This window comes from Microtus ochrogaster (genome assembly GCF_000317375.1).
Source record: "Microtus ochrogaster isolate Prairie Vole_2 chromosome 6 unlocalized genomic scaffold, MicOch1.0 chr6_random_2, whole genome shotgun sequence".
Taxonomy (NCBI): Eukaryota; Metazoa; Chordata; class Mammalia; order Rodentia; family Cricetidae; genus Microtus; species Microtus ochrogaster.
The window spans coordinates 327,039-332,900 of NW_004949095.1; the positions used below are offsets into that span (position 1 = coordinate 327,039).

General features: G+C 46.4%; 1 protein-coding gene across 1 annotated transcript in view; it reads right to left on the reverse strand.

Moving 5' to 3' along the window:
* Rnf2 (ring finger protein 2) overlaps nucleotides 1–1,596 on the reverse strand; it is a 30,055-nt gene extending 28,459 nt beyond the window's left edge. Inside the window, exon 1 of the mRNA XM_005363853.3 lies at nucleotides 1,386–1,596. The gene's annotated coding sequence lies outside the window, so the exon portion shown is untranslated. The remainder of the gene's footprint in view (nucleotides 1–1,385) is intronic.
* Between the last annotated feature and the right edge of the window lie 4,266 nt (nucleotides 1,597–5,862).

Here is a 5,862-nt window from a genome sequence, read left to right on the forward strand (position 1 = left end):
AAAAAAAAAAAAAAAAAGACTTCACTAAAGATACCTGTTGGTTATGACAAGTACAAACTTCAGAGGGCAAAGAGATATATGCAGGAGTAATATTGCTGCCATTTAAGTTCTTTATATCAAAGGATCAAATTTCAATTTAAGACACAAAATATAAATTGTGGTACTGAATGTAATCTCAACACTTGGAAAGGTGAAACAGGAGGATTGCCTTAAGTTACTTATGGAGTTAAGAAGCCAGCTTATAGAATGGGTTGCTATCAATCTGAATTACTAAAATATTCAACAATTAAAAACATTAACTACCAAGTCCACTAAGCACTCTGGTTGATTATCTCGGAACTACAAAAAATAAATTATTTAATGCAAACGGCCCATGGTGCTTTTAATTAAATAATCAGCTTCAATTACTGACACTGTGCCTCCTTTTTTTATTTCAAAAGAACCGCATAGTATTAAAAAATGCTTAATGCACATCTAAGACTTCTCACACACCGCACAGAAGTCTGACATCTTCACAACACGTTACAAAGCATACAAACTTCCGACAGTCTCTTAAAGACACCCAAAGGAGATTGGGGGACATGACCTGGTTATTTTAGTGGGCAAAATAATCGGAATGAACCTCAAAGTTTGCAAGACCGAATTTTTTTTTTTTTTTTTTTTTTTTTACCAACAGTATCTCTGCGAGTACGAAGAGGACTTCTGTAGCAGGGAAATGATCCTAACCACTAGGACCGGGACTGGGGAGTCGACAGGGAATCAAGGATTTCGGCACAAACGTCCCGGGTTCAAAACGCGAAGCTGCCAGAACAGACCGAGCCGCCCCCTCCCCCAACGCCACCTCGGGGGTGAGCCCGCGGCTCTCCGAGGCAGCAACAGATACTCCGGAGCAGGGAGAGGCTCTCCAGGAATGTGGGGCCGGGAGAGGGTCCCCGGCCCACCCTGATCCCCAGTACCGAAGGCAGGACGGTCGTAGACCCCAGGTGCCCCGCCCCCACGGAGAAGGACCTCCCGGTCCCGCGGGGAAGCCCGGGGGGAAGTTCGCGTGTCACTCCAGAGCCGCCCGTGAGGCCCCCGGCAGCCGTAAGCCGACGGCGGCGCCGACGCGCTCCACGGGAAGGGCTCCCGACGCCTCGCCAGCCCGGTGCACACGGGTCGCGAACAATGAGCCCTCCAGGGCGGGCCGCGAGCGGCCGAGAGAGCAGGAGACCGGGGGCGGCGGCGCCATCGCCTCACGGCTCCTCGCGGCCCGCGGACACACACACACACACCCCCAGCCCCGCCGCCGCTCGGGCCTCAGCCAGCCCCGCGTCCCCCCCTGCCTGTCGCTGCCTGCAGCCGCCCCCCGCCCTCGCACCCCTCGCCGTCCCGTCCGCCCCGCTCACCAGCTTCTGCCCCAACCCGGGGCTCTGTTGGCCGCGGCCGGAGCGAGACTCAAGGATCAACCGCCGGCGCCGCCGCACAATATGGCGAGCCTCGGCTTCCGCAATGGAGCTCGGGAAATACAACAGGGGCCGCTCAATATTCATGAGAGACTGGGGAGGGGGGGTGGAAAGCCCGCTCGGCCGGAGCTGCGGGGAGGGCGGGAAGGAGCGAGCGAGGAGGCGGAGGCGCGGGACGAGGACGTGCTCCGCGCGGGGAGGCCCCCGGCGTAGGGGAGGGGGCGTGCCTCGTGCAGGCCCCCACCGCCCGACGCCGTCAGGCCACGCCCACATCCTGGCCCCGCCCCCGCCCGCGGCCACACCACGCTGGGCGCCCCCCGGCGCGGGCGCAGCCCCCAGCCGAAGCCTGCTGCCTTGGGCGCCTCCGTTTTGTTTGCGTTCTCAACCTGGAGCCTTTCTCGGACTGCCTGGGCCCACAGGTTGCGCCTTTTCGCCCGCTACTGAGGTTTTTAGACTTGGACTCCTAGCCCCTGACTTCGGCGTCCTCTTACACGTCCCAGCACTAGAAATCCTCAGGATTTCAGCGGCAGAACTTTCTGGACTTTGGCGCCCTGCATCCCAGTCTACATCTTTGCTGAGTAAACTCGCAAGAGCTAAGGAAAGTGACCTTCAACTCTGGAAATGTATGCTTGGGCGCCCATTAGCATTTGTTTCTACTGACCCCCCTTCCTGCTGTTTGTATCAACCTCCTTGGCTCTTTGAAATCTGTATTATCTTCAGAACTTGAACTTGAGAACTTAAGTCATCTTTACCCCAAACAAAACCAGTTAGCCTACAAGAAGTTCAGTAATACCTGCATTTACATTTTGACCTAAAGAAGTAACAAATAAAAAAGTTTCCTAACTTCAAAATGTTACATTGAAAAGATAACCTTGAAAAAAAATAACGAAGAATAACAGATGATAGACCGGAAGGCACTCGCAGCCTGAAGAATAGATAGATTGCGGTAGAAACTGAGCAGCTGGCATAGAACTTCCAGTAACATTATGGCATTTCTTTTCTGTGGCTTAAATTTTTCCTATTGTATTATTCAGGGTTTTCTATAGGAACAGAACTAGTAGAATGAATATATTAAATATATGTATTATGAAAAATTAACAGGGAATTTATTAGGGTGATTCACAGGCAATGGTGTAGCTAGTCCAACAGTGACAGTCAATCTCCGAAATGAAAGGCCAAGAATCTAGTTGTTCAGTCTGGGAGGCTGGATGTCTCTGCCCTGGTCTTCAGTCTGTGTTGGAATCCCAGAGAAAGAGGTTTTAATATTAGCAAAGTAATGTCTCAGCAGCAGGATACAGGACCACTCGGGTGAGAGTGAGGAAAAACCGGAAAAAAGGCAAAAGCTTCCTACTTGCACGTCCTTCCACACCAGAAGATTTAGCGTGCGTCTTCTCACCTCAGATGATTCAGTATTTCAATATCTTACAGATGTGCCCAGCTCCTTGGGTTTTTCTTGATTCCAGATGTGATCAAGTTTAAAAAAAAAAAATAGCCTTCGTGTTTATTCGTCCATTCTAGCAATTAATTCTCTGACTTTAAAAAGCCCCTCAGTTAAGCTTTCCTCAGATGTGAATGTTTTCAGAATAACGACAGACGCTCTGCTCCTCTGCCTCAGAATGTTCATAATTTAGAACTTTTGTGAAGCACGATTAATAAAAACTCAGAGAAATTGGGGTTCAACCTGGAAGTCAGAAAAGCAAAACAGTCAGCCACTGGCTCTTACCTCTACCTCAGTGGGAAATGGCGATCCTGCCTCCAGGAATCTCCAGGAATGAGACCGTGCTTGAAGACTGTGTCCTTCCGGTTTATATTCCTCTCTAGGGCTGGGATTAAAAGGTGTGTGTCCCCACTGACTGGTCTAAGGCGGACCAGTGGGGCTGTGTGACTCTCTTCAGGCAAACTTCATTTATTAAAATACAAATGAAATGCCAATACACTTCTGCTCTAGTTCAGATGCTTTTGGAAATCAGGATGTGTGACTAGACTAAGCAAGTCCATTAATGCTGAGGAAAGGGATCATTTACAGAAAGCACAGAAACTTTAGGGATGAGTTTAATATCATACTTATACACAGTAGGGTTGTTTTAAAAATAGAAAACTTAGGTGATATTTAGATTAAAAGTTATTTAAAAAGTTAGACCTCAGGCTAAAATCCTTTAGTAGAAAGATAGTTCTGGCAGATTAGTGTAACTTCTTTCATCTCTTTTATCTCTTCCCTCCAACAAAGCTTGGCTTGAATTCTCCCAGACTGGATCAAACAGGAAAGGTTATGTTCTGGCACCTAGTAACAAACATCTCTAAAACCTTCAGCTTCAATACATCAACGTTCATCGCCTGCTCATCCCTGTGCCCCTTCTCTTTAGGGACCACACTGACAAAGCCACCATTGTCCCTTAGCCATAAGTGTCGTATTAGTCGGGGATCTCAGGACTAACAGAACTCATAGATTGAATCTCTCTCTCTCTCTCTCTCTCTCTCTAGAAAACTTATGTGATATTTAGATTAAAAGTTATTTAAAAAGTTAGACCTCAGGCTAAAATCCTTTAGTAGAAAGAGAGAGAGAGAGAGAGAGAGAGAGAGAGAGAGAGAGAGAGAGAGAGAGAATTTATTAGAGTGACTTACAGGCTGTGGTCCAACTAATCCAACAAGGCTGCCTATGAAGGGAAAGTCCAAGAACCCCGTACTTTAGTCCACGAGGTAGGATGGCTCAGCGGGTCTTCGGTACACACAGGAATCTTGAGGAAATGGGCTCTAATGCTAGGGAAGGAACGAATTTGCTAGCGATGCAAGAGGGAGCAGGCAAAGAGCAAGAGCATCCTTCTTTCACGTCCTTAAATAGGCTTCAGGCAGAATGTGTGGCCCAGATTAAAGGTGGGTGTTCCTGGTTCAAAGATCCAGATTAGTTAGAAGTGGATCTTCCCGCTAAGCAGTGGCACACACGGTTAGTCCCAGTACTCTGGAGGCGGAGACAGGTGGAACTCTGTGAATTTGAGGCCAGCCTGAGCTACAGAGTGAGTTCCAGGACAGGCTCCAAAGCTACAGAGAAACGCTGTCTCAGGGAGGGACGGAGAGTGGGTCTTTTCTCTTCACATTAAGCAAAAGTCCCTCACAGGTGTGCCCTCCATTTTGGTTTTGGTTAATTCTAGATGTAGTCAAGTTGACAATCAAAAATAGTCATCACAGCAATCTGTTCTCTGCAGCAGAGAAGGAAAATAAGTGAAGAATAATCAGATATTTTCAAAGCCTTAACTTGGAAGGGGTTCAGATCACCAATTACCATACATCTACATCCAGCTACCCAATTCCACACACCTACAAGGACAGTGAATACTTGAGCTGAGTTCAGGAGGAAAAGTGCGGTTATAGGTGAGCAATAGCAATGTTAGCCATGGTGATGTCACCTGTAGGTTCCTGGTTGCTATGAAAAACACTTCAAGAAATTTTACTCTATAACTTAGGTGATTTCCTGAAAGTTATGCTTTTCAAAATTAAACTCTGTACATGTTTCCTGTCGTCAAATGTAAACTTTCCAACTTCTTTATTGTTTTGTTTGCTTGCTTGGGGATTTGATGTCACCTTGCCCAGCTTTTACCTGTGTGCTGGAGATCAAAACTCAGTTCCTCATTGCTTGTATAGCAAAGATTTTGTTTATATCCACAGTTAGGTCTTTTGTTGTTTGTTTATTTTTTGAGACTGGGTCTCTCTCTCTCTCTCTCTCTCTCTCTCTCTCTCTCTCTCTCTCTGTGTGTGTGTGTGTGTGTGTGTGTGTGTGTGTGTGTGTGTAGCTCTGGTTATCCTGAGTTTGGTCTAATTTTAGGAAACTAGCAAGGTGACTTAGGTTAAGATGCCTTCCACCAAGCCTAACTACCAAAGTTCCATCCCCAAGACCACATGGTAGAGAGAGAGAGAGAACCAACTCCCTAAAATTATCCTCTGACACCTACACTTTCTCTGTGACAAGCATGTGGCACTCATGCACAAGAAAAATAAACAATAAAAAAGAAGCTAGACATAATGCAAATATAACAATCCATTGACAGGAAACCAGCAGGTTTTGTTTTTGTTTTCTTAGAAAACTTGGCTTAAGAAAATAAAACAAAATTAAAAATAAAAGGTAGGCAGAAGACTGGAATAGCTCGGGGCTTAACCACTACCCGTGAATGTACTAACAGAAGATATCCTCGGCCAGATCTTTATTTGTTATATGTGAGATATGTCATCTTTTCTCTGAAAGAATCAAGTTAAGTTAAAACTGTAGAAAGGTCCAAAGAGACCTATAATTCAAAGTGGCTTCAGGACGCAGGCAAGTCAACATTTATCACCCATTCAGCTAAATATATATATATATAATTCTAGCCACAAACCTCAGTGAAGTTGTTCTTGTATTTTAACACAGTAAGTTTCTGTTTGCAACACTCCC